This window comes from Cetorhinus maximus, chromosome 1 (genome assembly GCF_964194155.1).
Source record: "Cetorhinus maximus chromosome 1, sCetMax3.hap1.1, whole genome shotgun sequence".
Classification (NCBI taxonomy): domain Eukaryota; kingdom Metazoa; phylum Chordata; class Chondrichthyes; order Lamniformes; family Cetorhinidae; genus Cetorhinus; species Cetorhinus maximus.
The window spans coordinates 174,670,980-174,685,377 of record NC_135879.1 but is presented as its reverse complement, the minus strand read 5'-3'; the positions used below and the strand labels follow the sequence as shown (position 1 = coordinate 174,685,377).

Below are 14,398 nucleotides of genomic sequence, written 5' to 3'. Positions count from 1 at the left end.
ACAAACTGTAACCTCATGGCCCAGCATATCCCACACTCTACCATTATCATCAAGCTGGGAATCAACCCTGGTTCAGTGAAGAGTGCAGGAGCGCATGTCAGGATCAGCACCAGGCATACCTAAAAATGAGTTGTCAACCTGGTGAAGCTACAACTCAGGACTACTTGTGTGCCAAACAGCATAAGCAGCATGGGATAGACAGAGCTAAGAGATCCCACAACTAATGGATAAGATCTAAGCTCTGCAGTCCTGTGACATCCAGTTGTGAATAGTGGTGGATAATTAAACAACTAACAGGAGGAAGAAGTTCCACAAATGTCCCCATCCTAAGCGATGGGGAAGTCCAGCACATCAGTGCAAAAAGACAAGGCTGAAGCATTTGCAACCATCTTCAACCAGAATTGCCGAGTAGATGATACATCTTGGCTTCCTCCAGAGGTCCCCAGCATCACCGATGCCAGTCTTCAGCCAATTTGGCTCACTCCACATGATAGCAAGAAATGGCTGAAGATATTGGAGACTGCACAAGCTATGGATATTGACAACATTCCGGCAATAGTACTCAAGACTTGTGCTCCAGAACTTGCCATGCCCCTAGCGAATCTTTTCCAGCACACCTAAAACACTGGTGCTTACCCAGCAATGTAAAAATTCCCCAGTTATGTTCTTTCCACAAGAAGCGGGATCCAACCCTGGCAATTATTGCACCATCAGTCTACTCTTGATCATCAGCAAAGTGATTAAAGGTGTAGTCAACAGTGCTATGAAGCAGCACTTGCTTAACAATAATCTGTTCACTGATGTTCCACCAGAGCCACTCAGCTCCTGACCTCATTACAGCCTTGGTTCAGACATGGACAAAAGAGCTGAACTCAAGAGGTGAGGTGAGAGTGAATGTCCTTGACACCAAGACAGCATTTGACTGAGTGTGGCATCAAGGAGCCCAGCAAAACTGGAGCCAATGGGAATCATGGAGAAAACTCTCCGCCAGCTGGAGTCATACCTAGCACAAAGGAAGATGATTGTGGTTGTTGGAGATCTATGATCTCAGTCCCAGGACATTGCTGGAGTTCCTCAGGGTAGTGTCCTCGGCCCAACCATCATCATCAATGACCTTCCCTCCATCATTAGGTCAGAAGTGGGGATGTTCGCTGATGATTGCACAATGTTCAGCACCATTTGTGACTCCTCAGATACTGAAGCAGTCCATGTCCAAATGGAGCAAGACCTGGACAACATTCAGGCTCAGGCTAAAAACTGGCAAGCAACATTCGTGCCACACAAGTGTCAGGCAATGACCGGAGTTTACCATTGACTGGAAAATGAGCTGGTCCAACCATATAAATACTGTGGCTACAAGAGCAGGTCAGGGGCTAGGAATCCTGTGGCGAGTAACTCATCTCCTGATTCCCCAAAGCCTGTCCACATCTACAAGGCACAAGTCAGGAATGTGAAGGAATACTCTCTACTTGCCTGGATGAGTGCAGCTCCAACAACACTCAAGAAGCTTGACTCCACTCAGGACAATGTAGCTCACTTAACTGACACCCCATCTACCAGCTTAAACGTTCGCTCTCTCCACCACTGACACACAGTGGTAGCAGTGTGTACCATCTACAAGATGCATTGCAGCAACTCACCAAGGCTCCTTTGACAGCATCTTCCACAGCTACAACCTCTACAACCTAGAAGGAAAAGGGCAACAGTGCCTGGGAACACTACAACCTGCAGGTTCCACTCCAAGCCACTCACCATCCTGACTCGGAAATATATCGCCATTCCTTCACTGTTGCTGGGTCAAAATCCTGGAACTCCTTCCGTAACTGCACTGTGGGCGTACCTACACCACATGGACTGCAGCAGTTCAGGGAAGCAGCTCACCACCACCTTCTCAAGGGCAATTAGGGATGGGCAATAAATGCTGACCTAGCAAGTGATGCCCATATTCCCATGAATGAATAAAAAAAAATGTTAGTGGGGAGGACTTTGCAGTGTTGACTGGGTTGGGTGCACCATTGTCATTTCTGGTGCCTAGCCTGATGCCAGGTGCTCTGTCCTATTTTATTCCTTACTGACTTTTCTATTGCAGTTTGGTACAACTCAGTGCCTTGCTAGCCTGTTAATATTCAACCACATTGTCTGGGTATGAAATTACACATAGGCCAGACCTGGTAAGGATGGCACAATGCCTTCCCTGAAGGTTTTTATAACAATCTGATATTTTCCCAGTTCAGGGAATTTAATTCCAGATTCATTCATTAAGTGAATCTTCAGAACATTAGCCTGGGTCTCTGCTCTTGTAATACTACCACTACACTACTGACTTCTTACTGAGTTGTGCTTCTTGAGTGTTGTTGGAGTTGCACTAATACAAGCAAGTGAAGAGTATTCCATTCCTATTCTGTCCTGTCTTGTGCCTTGTAGATGGTCTACAGGCTAAGGAACATCAGGATCTGTGTCACTCACTGCACAACTCCCAGTCTCTGAGATGACTCGTAGCTACTGGAATTATACAACTAGTCCAGTTCAATTTCTGGTCATTGGTATCCCTCAGGATTTTAATGGCGGGGATTCAGCGATGGTAATGCTATTGAATGTCAAGAGGAGATGGTTAGATTCTCTCTTGTTGGAGCTGGTCATTGCCTGGTACCTTTGTAATGTATTTATATGTTATGAGTAAGCCCAGTGTATGGTGATGTAATTAAACATGTGATCAAGCCATCTTGGTGCCTGTTTCCCTAAGCTCCTGTTCCTGGAGTCTAGCATTATTAATGCGAGTAGTTTTCTGTGCTAGCTGCGCTTACAGTTATGTCATTGATAGCAGACGCCTCCCCCCCGCCCCCCCCCCCGCCCACCCTTGTAAAGAGGGAGAGACATCAAGATGGTCAGATCTCCTGTTTAATGGCATCATCATGCACTGAGCATGCTCATAACGTATGAGTATAATACAGTGTTCATTAATTTATTTACTCTGAGGTGCCAGCTGATTCAGTGAAATGCTTGTTGATTCTATAGGTAGCAGTGCCACCACAGGACCAAAAGGCTTTGACTGTAAATCCACATGGGAATTAAACTTCCTTCTTCAGCTACTTGTGTTGCAGCAGTAGCATATTTTAAGGATGTGTTTACTTCAACCTTGACTTGTGAAGTACAATTTATAAGCAAATAACTGCAGCAGTAATGTCTGGGAATAAGAGTAGAATGCAGCAAAAGCTGTTGAAAACTGAGATAGAACCACAGAGAAGATCGATGTTACTATATTATAATCAAATTATCAAGGGTTCAGATTTTGGTATAAATTGCTAAGGTGAAGAACAAGCAATTTAGAAGCAGTTAAACCACAATATTGGATTACTCTGTTTTGTTTGTAGTTTTTGAACAGCGTTTAAATCAGTTTTGAAGTTACCGATGACTGATTCTATGGGGGAAATTTTAGCACACAAAGATGAATGGATTTGGATCAGGTGGGATGTGATAATTTTAAAAACTTCTAATCTGCCTCCAACCTGCCCGCTTCTAGTTTTAATGGAGGTGAGTTGGGAGAGGGCAACCAACCTGCTCCCAGGAAGTGGGTTGGTCATCTAAATATAATTAAGTTGCGTGCCTCAGATTTTATCTGTCTTCCAGGTTTAACCCTGTCTGGCCAGATTTCCTGGACCCTGGGAAGCCCAGCAGCTAAAGTGTTGCGTGGAAGAGGCAAGTGCCTTTCCAGCATTGCTCATTGTGGACCATGAGGAATAGAAATGCTTCCTACAAACCACACAAGGAAACTGGCATTTTTCCCACCTATGCCGCCCCCCCACCCCCCCTACACACACACACACACACAACCCCCATGATCAAAAGGTACCGTCCCGTGAGGATTGCAGACCCTCTTTCCAAAATCTCCTATTCCAGGATCATCCCCGTCACAAATCTTCAGAACCCCACCCCCACATTATCACTGCGCCAGCTGCAGGCTTTCTACCTGCCTCTGGGCAATGGCCTCCTCTGGATGGTCTTCACCTAACAAGGAAACCCAGAAAGACCACCCAACTTTCACCTAGACACTGGAAATGACAAAGGCAGACCCAGCCCAGTTATCCTTGCAAAGTCCTCCTTGCTAAGATCTGGGGACTAATCACAGACGAGCAAAGCAGCAGCCTGACATGGTCATACTAACTGAATCATACCTTTCTTTAAGAGAAACTTCTTTAGCCAGAGAGTGGTGAATCTATGGAATTCATTGCCACAGAAGACTGTGGAGGCCAGGTCATTGAGTGTATTTAAGACCGAGATAGATAGGTTCTTGATTGGTAAGGGGATCAAAGGTTACAGGGAGAAGGCGGGAGAATGGGGTTGAGAAACTTATCAGCCGTGATTGAATGGCGGAGCAGACTCGATGGGCCGAATGGCCTAATTTCTGCTCCTATGTCTTATGGTCTTTCAACCAATATCCCAGACTTCTCCATCACCATTTATGGGAATTTCCTGTTCCACCAACAGGACAGACCCACCAGAGTGAGATACGGGAGGGAGTCTTCAACATTGACTCTGAACCCCATGACGTCTCATGGTATCAGGTCAAACATGGGCAAGGAAACCTCCTGCTGATTACTACCTACTACTTTCCCTCAGTTGATTAATCAGTACTCCTCAATGTTGAATTTTAAAAACTTCTAATCTGCCTCCAACCTGCCTGCTTCTAGTTTTAATGGAGGTGAGTTGGGAGAGGGCAACCAACCTGCTCCCAGGAAGTGGGTTGGTCATCTAAATATAATTAGATTGCGTGAACATTGGATGAATAGTTTCGCATTGGATGAAGCACCAAGGGTAGAAAGGGCACTGAATGTACCCTGGATGGGGGACTCCATTGTCCATCACTATGAGTGGCTTGATAACAGATCTTATTGAAAGGCAGAGCAGGCTCGAAGGATTGAATGGCCTACTTCTGTGCCTATTTCTTATATTTTTATCATTACTGATTGAGCTGGCTGAGTCCTGAAGAAAATAGCTGCCAGACTGGGTTAGTGGCAGACGGTGAGAGAACCTACTTGGCCTTGTCCTCAACAATCTAACTATTGCAGATGCATGTGTTCATGACAGTATTGGTAGGAGTGACCACTGCACAGTCCTTGTGGAGATAGGCTCCACACTGAGGACATACTTGGGGGGAGGCAGTGGCGTGGTGGTATTGTCACTGGACTGGTAATCCAGAGATCCAGGGTGATGCTCTGGGGACCTGAGTTCAAATCCCACCATGGCAGATGGTGGAATTGGAATTCAATAAAAATCTGGAGCTAAAACATCTAGTGATGACCATGAAACCATTCTCTATTGTAAAAACCTATCTGGTTCACTAATGCCCTTTAGGGAAGGAAATCTGCTGTCCTTACCTGGTCTGGCCAACATGTGACTCTTAAAAAAAATGCCCCCTTACAAAGGGCAATTAGGGATGGACAATAAATGTTGGCATAGCCAGTGATGCCCAAATCCCATGAATAAAAAAAAACTTCATCCTGTTGTGTTACACTATCACAATGCTAAATGGGATATATTCAGGAAACATCTAGCAGCTCAAAACTGGGTGTCCATGAGGCACTCAACAGCAGAATTGTATTCAACCATAAACTGTAACCTCATGGTCCTGCATGTGCCTCACCTATTACCACAAAGGACCACCTTCAATGAGGAGTTCAGGAAAGCATTCCTGGAGCTGCACCAGGTATACCTAAAATAAGCTAATCATTTGCCTGGATGAGTGCCGCTGCAACAACACTTAAAAAGTTCAACACCATCCAGGAAAAAACAACACACAGTTTTGTTTGTTCATGGGATGGGAGTGTCACTGGCAAGACCAGCATTTGTTTCCCATCCATAATTGCCCTTGAGAATGTGGTGGTGAGCTGCCTTCTGCTGTTCAGAAGGGAGTTTCAGGATTTTGTCCCAGTGACAGTGAAGGAATGGGGATATAGGTCCAAGTCACTTTGCAATGTGGCTGTAGTGTATATGATCTAAAAAATGCACTGCAGCAACTCACCAAGGCTTCTTCTTTCAAACCCGCAATTTCTACCACCTAGAAGAACAAGGGCAGCAGGGACATGGAAACACCACCTGCTAGTTCCCCTCCAAATCACACATTCCTGACTTATTGGAACTCTATCGTGTCCCTTCATCATTGCTGGCTCAAAATTCTCAAATTTTCTATCCGACAGCACTGTGGGAATCCCTCCACCACACAACTGCAGATCTCAAGAAAGCAGTTCACCGTCACCTTTTCAAGAGCATTTAGGAATGGGCTTAAATGCAGGCCTTGCCTGCAACAGCCACATCTCGCGAAAGAATAAAAAGAAGCCAAGCTGGTCAATCAGGTTGGCTTCTTGGTGGGAAACCTGCTGTGTAAGCATGATGCGCACAGTGGAATTAAAATCCACATTGTGCAGAGATCTGACCACAACTCCTCCACCCTCTCACCATTCAGAAAACCTCCTCAAGTTAAAATTGGACCCCATGCCTTTAACTTTGATGTCACTCACAGAACTAATGATTTCACACAGTGTAGCTCCTAACATACAAACTTTCATTTTATAGTTACTAGGATTTAGTAAAGGAAAAAGTGAATATCAATACCAATCAATAAATTTATACTTAATTTATACTTAACATAATTGCACACTTAAACAAATGGAAGGTGAGTAGCAGTCAAAATTCATATAGACGAGTTTCTATGGAGTCTTTCCACATATGTTAAAAAATCCCATAGCGTTCAATATGCCAAAATTACTTTGAAATACTCTTACCTGAAGGGTTTTGCACAAAGCAATGTCCCACAGTTACCACAAATACCAATTAAATGAATAACCAGTTACACAGTTTTTGATGGTTGTTTGAGGGAAGAATATTGGCCAAACAATGGTAAGAAGCCTTTAGCATCCACCTGAAAAGACAGATGGGGCCCTGATTTAATGTCTGATCTGAAGACTGGCATCTTTGATAACAGCACTCTCTCACTGTATTGAAGTGTGGGCCTAGATTATGTGTTCAAGTCTTGGAACACATTTATCTCAGAGGCAAAAGTGATAATGGCTGAGTCAAGCTGACACATAATATCTAATTATATCATCCAATTAACACATACCACGATTAAAAATCTTACATGTGGCACAAACATGTAGTAACACAGTTCAAAGGTGCCATGCATTTATAAGGCAAAATGTTACAAATGAAATGATAAATGGTGGAAATCTTAAAACAGATTACTATACAGCAGGCCAGTTTTCACATATAAAAAGAAAAGAACAAATAACCAATATATGATAAATGAATTTTGGTTCAAATATATAATTGACTAAATAAAACCCAATCAAAAATCAGTTTAACTGAACTTTGTGTTTTGGTAAATATATTCTTTGAGTTATTCCTTTGTGTAACACATTGCCCTAGAAATTTGACCTTGTAGCACCCAGCAGAAGGAATTAAAATTGCCCCCTGTGTTCAACATTTAGAATAGCATTTCAATTAAATTCACTTTCCTCCAAGTCAATAATTTCACCAAGTCTCAGATATTTTATTGACTTATGGTACATGTGATAATGGAGCATCTACTGAGTTGTGTGTCTCGCTCACCCTAGTGGAAGATTTTATTCTGTTGTTTGATTTATGAAGTATAATTCATTTCTTGAAAAGATCAGGGCCATCCAGGCTGGTATAAATGACTGAGGAGCTGAACATTGAGGAAATAGATACTAAGAAGATCTAAAGGGAGAAGAAACTGCTGGACAGCAGATGCTCTTCAAATATGTATTAAAAAAATGTTCTGGAGTCAGCATTTCCTCTTTATCAAGCTATTTGGGGAGACAGCTAAAAGCCAATTATCGCAGGATGGAGACTATATGGAAAGTCCAGTTAAAGACATCTGCTGTCAGATTTTTAGATCTTCGGCACTGGGGATGTACTTGGGGAGCTGTTCAGCTGTACCTTTGATTGCCATTATGCCATTGCTATTCCGTCAATACAAAATGGTTTCTAAGTTGCTTGGATTGTAGAGTAGCAGTGTAACTTAGGGATTTGTTATTGACCTGGCCCCTGTGTGTGTTAAAGGTAGGAATAAAGAGGGCATTTCTGATAAGCATTGTTACCCTGCTTGGACTTCATACCAGGAATAGTCTAACTCCAACAATGTAAAGCAATATTTAAAATCCATTGGAACTTCCTAGACACTTTCTCAGATTTGTGCAGTTTTTTTTAATAGTAAGCACCAGAACCTCTTCCCTCATTTCATAGGATTAAAATTTGCTATCCAATAAGCACAATTCAACATAAGCGTTCAAGCATCCCTGTGCAAAGGAATTTTAGTGCTGAGGCCAATGCATTCAACAATAAGGTATAGCTGGCAGTGTGATTCTGGTTCAAATCTATAATATAGTAGTAACCTAAACTAAAAACAAAATTGTAATCTTGTTGTATCCTTTTCATGAAATGAAACCCTTTTTTTTTCTGTTGTAAAACCTCAGCAGAGACTGAAGAAAGTTTTTTTTTAAATGTTAGGAAAACAGCTGAAGGTTATTGTTGGATTTTTTTGAAGAGATCTGAAAATTGGATACGTTATAATGTCAAAGCTCAGGATCACAATCATCTGGATCACAGAAATCTAGTATATTTCATCTATGCATTCAGTGACCATTAACAGGATACATTAATATCAGTTTATATGTAGCATTGATGCAGTTGTTATCTGGAATTCCCTCCCTAAACTTTTCATCTCCGCACCTCTCTTTCGATCCTCCTTTGTTAAAATATATATTTTTTAACCAAGCTTTTGGTCACTTGTCCTAATATCTCTTGCTTTGGCTTTGTGTCAATGTGTTTGACTATGCTGCAGTGAAGCTCCTGTTTTACTATGTGAAAGGCACTATATAAATGCAAGTTATTATTTTGTTATCAGCAGTGATCTGACTCAAGTGGAGTATGAAGTTGAATCTGAAATTACAGGCTATATGCCATCTATGTTGTGAATCTATTCCCGTGGAAAATTTCCTAATCTCTGCAGTAACATTTATGCTTTGATGTACAGTGTATGTTTTGCTTCTAGTTAAACACTATTTGAAATTTAAGTTTTCAGAATTTCCAGTGAGTAGTTATCTCTGTTAACAGGATGTATGCTATACCGTTTCTCACGTTAATTCGGTCCGAGTTTTGATATGATTCATGGAATATTCAGTTGCTCACTTTTAAGCCCTGAGAGGTTTCCATTCCATCTGTTGAAATATTTGATTAACAGGAGACATTAATCGTTAAAAACATTCTTAAAAATCTGAAACAAATATACACTTGCATTCACGATGGAGACATTTGCAGCCTAATCAAAGACTAACACAGTGAGGGAAAGGGAAGAAACTGGGAGAAGAATGCAAAGGCACACCGTAAATCCTAATCTTCAATCAGCAGATGTCTGCATTCAAATGAAAACCTGAAGATAATAGAAAATAAATTAAGCTAATCCAAGTTTTCATCATAAAGCTGTCCTGATAATGTTGCTTTACACATTGTTTTCTTCACTTTTTGTGTTCTGCACTATGGGCATTGGTTCCTTATCTTAATTGCCTGTATAATTTTTTAAAAATCTATACACCTTAGATCTGTGATGCCAAGAAAAGATTGTGAAGTTAATGAAGTTGAAGTGCTCTCCTGAAGTCAGGGTAGAGGTTCACCATTGGAAATTGCCCTGGGCAGGTGACAATTTTAACCCATTTCAGATATTGCCTCCTACCCAACACCATGCCTCCCCACGTCCACCCACACCACCCAATCTGCCTCTGAATTTGCTAATTCTTATGGGTTGCATTCCTTGGCAATCAGAATTCTACCAGTGACAGCTTTCATGTCTGCCTGGATTTTCCTCCCTCCACCACAAGGGGATTGGGGTGGAAGTTCTGCCTGCCACCCTGACCACCATGGCCATATATATTTTCCTGGGTGAGGACTAATCCCAAATATATGGTTCCCAATGGTAGTTCCTCTCTGCAAAGGGAGCCCAAACTGCAGGGGAACAGTTTGTTTCACTGCTGTAGTGGGGCATTCATTGCAGGAATAAAAATGGTGGATCCACTGTTAAAGAGAGCCCAAGTCTCCTAAAGGTGTAACAGTATGAATTCTGGATAATACTGCATGAGCTAACGAAGGAGTATAGGAGAGGGAGAGGTGGTGACATTCTTTCATTGACTTCTGCTTCCCATCACAGCAGTCCCTCTATTGCCTCCCTGCACCACTTGTTACTGTATCTTTTCAGCACTGAGGAGGGAAGGCAGGGAAATTGGCCAATGTCTCAAGTCTCACCCACTTGCCTTCATTTAAAAGTAACAGTCTGATTGCCTAATATCCATGCCAGTCAGCAGGAAGCTAAACTTCTGAGGACAGATTCATGGTTGGGGATTCAGTTGTAGCTTTTCTTCACTTTTTCCCTTGGTGCACCAGTCTAAAGCTCCCGACAAAGGGTAAACTCCAGGAGGTAAATGCAGGTCAGTGTGTGTGTTTGTTTTTATTTATTCTTTCAAGGATGTGGGCGTTGCTGGCTAGGCCAACATTTGTTGCAAATCCCTAATTTCCCTTGAGAAGGTGATGAGCTGCCTTCTTGAACCGCTGTGGTGTAGGTACGCCCACAGTGCTCTTAGGAAGGGAGTTCCAGGATTTTGACTCATCAACAATGAAGGGACGGCGATATAGCTTCAAGTCAGGATGGTGTGTAGCTTGAAGGGGAAATTGATGGTGATGGTGTTCCCACCTATCTGCTGCCCTTGTCCTTCGAGATGGTTGAGGTTGCAGGTTGGAAGGTGCTGTGCAAGGAGCCTTGGTCAATTGCTGCAGTACATCTTGGTATAGAGTACACTTTGCTACCACTGTGCAGAGGGAATGAATGTTTAGGTTGGTGGATGGGATGCCGATCAAATGGACTGCTTTGTCCTGGATGGTGTTAAGCTTGCTGAGTGTTGTGGGAGCTGTACTCATCCAGGCAAGTGGAGAGTAGTCCATCAAACTCCTGACTTGTGCCTTGTAGATGGCGGACAGGTTTTGGGAAGTCAGGAAGTGAGTTACTTGTCACAGGATTCCTAGCCTCTGACCTAATCTTGTAGCCACAGTATTTATATGGCTAGTCCAGTTCAATTTCTGGTCAATGGTAACCCCCAGGATGCAGATATTAGGTGATTCAGAGATGGTAATGCTATTGAATGTCAGGTGGAGATGTTTAGATTCTTTCTTGTTGGAGATGGTCATTGCCTGGCACTTGCCACTTACCAGCCCAAACCTAAATATTGTCCAGGTGTTGCTGCATATGGACACGGTCTACTTCAGTATCCGAAAAATTGCAAGTGGCGCTGAACATTGTGCAATCATCAAAAAACATCCCCACTTCTGACCTTATGATGGAGGAAAGATTGTTGAAGATGGTTGGGCCTAGGACACTACCCTGAGGAACTCCTGCAGTGATGACCTAGGACTGCGATGATTGGCCTCCAACAACCACAGACATCTTCCTTTGTGCTAGGCATGACTCCAATTAGTGGAGAGATTTTCCCCTGATTCCCATTGGCTCCAGTTTTGTTCGGGCTCCTTGATGCCACACTAAGTCATATACTGCCTTGATGTCAAGGACGGTCACTCTCATCTCACCTTGGGAGTTCAACTCTTTTGTCTATGTTTGAACCAAGGCTGTAATGAGATAAGGAGCTGAGGGGCCCTGGCAGAACCCAAACTGAACATTAAGGAGCAGGTTATTGCAGCATAAATGCTGCTTCATAGCACTGTTGATGTCCCCTTCCATCACTTTGATGATAGAGAGTTGACTGATGGGCGGTAATTGACTCAATTGGATTTGTCTTGCCTTTTGTGGAAAGGACATGCCTGGGCAATTTTCCACATTGTTGGGTAGATGCCAGTTCCGTAGCTGTACTGGAACAGCTTGGCAAGGGGAATGGCAAGTTCTGGAGCAGAAGCCTTCAGTGCTAAAAATGGCCCATAGCCATTGCAGTATACAGTGCCTTCAGCTGTTTCTTGATATCATGTGGAGTGAATAGAATTGGCTGAAGATTGGCATCTGTGGTCCTCAGGAGGAGCTGAGATGGATCATTCACTCGGCACTTCTGGCTGAAGATTGTTGCAAATGCTTCAGCGTTGTCTTTTGCACTGATGTGCTGCACTCCCCCACCATTGAAGATGGAGATATTTTTGGAGCTTTCTCCTCCAGATAATTGTTTGACTGTCCACTGCCATTCACAACTGGATTTGGCAGGACTGCAGAGCTTTGATCTGGCTCATTTGTTGTGGGACCATTTAGCTCTGTCTGTTGCATGCTGCTTTTGCTGTTTGGCATGCCTGTAGTCCTGTGTTGTTGCTTCACCAGGTTGACATCTTATTTTTTACATATGCCTGGCAGTGCTGTTGTCATGCCCTCCTGCACTTTTCATTGAACCATGGTTGATCCCTGGCTTGTTAGTAATGGTAGAGTGAGGGGTATATCTGGCCATGAGGTTACAGATTGTGGTTGTATACAATTCTGCAGCTGATTATGATCCACAGCACCAAATGGATGTCCAGTTTTGAGCTGCTGGATCGGTTCTGAATTTAGCTAATTTAGCACGGTCGTGGTACCACACAACGTGATGGGGGCAATGCTCAATGTGCAGACAAGGCTTCATCTTCCCTGGTCATTCCTACCAATGCTGTCATGGACAAATGCTTCTGTAACAGATGGCTTGGTGAGGACGAGATCTACTAGATTGATGAGATGATTAACCCTGGAGAGCAACTGAGCCTGATAATATTCTCATGTGACACCTGCACAAGCACATTTTCTGGTAAGGGATAATTAGCAAATAGGATTCTCAAGTTACTTATTTTACAATCTGCAGCATAAAAATCATCATGCCACTGCCACAGTCATACCAGAAAGTAACAGGCTTATCTAGACTCCAGTGACTCACTGACTGCCTGGGAAGTATGGAAGCCTTGTCTGCTCCAATTATTTTGAGCTAATGTCACTCTCCACCCTCATCATAAGCTGAGGTTGTCATCTATAAGTAAGCATTGTCTCGCTGTAACTATTCAACTCCCATCTAAAATTATTAAGGGCCTTGACAGGGTTCATGGCTGGGAGTATGTTTCACTGGCTGGTGAGTTTAGAATTAGAGGGGCCAGCCATTTAGGATTGAGTTAAGGAGAAATGCCTTCACTCAAATGGTTATGAATCTTTGGAATGCTCTCCTCCCGAGGGCTGATGCTCAGTTGTTGAGCATATTCAAGGCAGAGTTTGATGGATTTTCGGATTCTAAGGAAATGAAGTGATATGGGAATAGTGCGAGAATATGTAGCCGAGATCAGCCATTACATTAATCGCTCAAGGGGCCAAGTGGTCTACCCCTTCTCCTATTTCTTGAAGACTTGAAACTTAGATGAGCTCATTACGATGAGCACATTCCTGCAGGAAAGGGAATTGCAGGGAGTATTTTCTTATTGTGTTACACAGATTAAAATAATATGTACTAGAAATGTACTTCTTTTTAAAATGTTCATGTTATTAACTCCATGGAGGCTCTAAGTTGCTGCTCCTTTTCTGGGCCATGCCAGGATTGCTGTCCCGAAGGATGAACATTTTCAAAACCATCAAACAAAATTTTGGAGCTAAGGTCTCATAATTCTTTATGCAAATGAGTTCTTAATTTATCAACAATATACTGAAAGTTTTCAATACTGTCAAACACCAACAAGATGCAGTATCCTGCGTGCTGGAAACACTTGGATAAAATATTGAGCTTTCAACCAAAAAAATTAAGTGACTGATGACTTTTGAGATTCTTTTATACTAATAATCGCTCTTCAATTTATTAGAAGGGGCCAGTAACTGTTGGTTTAGCCATTGATATTCGTAGTGAATCCAGCTCTGGTGAAAGGCCATCAACCTGAAATGATGGCTGCAATTTTCCCAGCCCCTTGGTGATGGTAAGAGGTGGTGGGGTCCATGGGATGGCTGGCAAAATGGTGTGGGAAGGCAACAGGGAGAATGCTCGATATCTTCCTGCTGCCATACAATTTTGCCAGCAGCGGAAAAGCTGGCAGATGGGCCGTCCACATGGAGCTCAATTGAGCCATTTGAATGCCCATTTAAGGGCTGCTTCCCACCTCAGTGACAGGGGACCCGTCCAGTGAAACCTGGCAGCCGTCCAGTGGGCGCAATCAGGTGGGGAGCTCTCCCTCCTGGGTACTCCATGGCCCATGGAGGAACCCTGCAGCTGGAACAGTCGACAGGCCCTGGCTTCCCAAGACCCTACTTGGTTGTGAAAGTGCCCGGCATCAATGCAGCCTCATCGTACAGGAGAAGCCCCAGCAGTGGCTACACCAGCAGTGGTGCAGCTGAAAGTGCTGAGCT

The 14,398-nt window shown here is 43.2% G+C and overlaps 1 protein-coding gene across 2 annotated transcripts in view; it reads left to right on the top strand.

The window, feature by feature from the left end:
• parp8 (poly (ADP-ribose) polymerase family, member 8) overlaps nucleotides 1-14,398 on the top strand; it is a 443,855-nt gene that overhangs the window by 267,987 nt on the left and 161,470 nt on the right. The window lies entirely within an intron of this gene.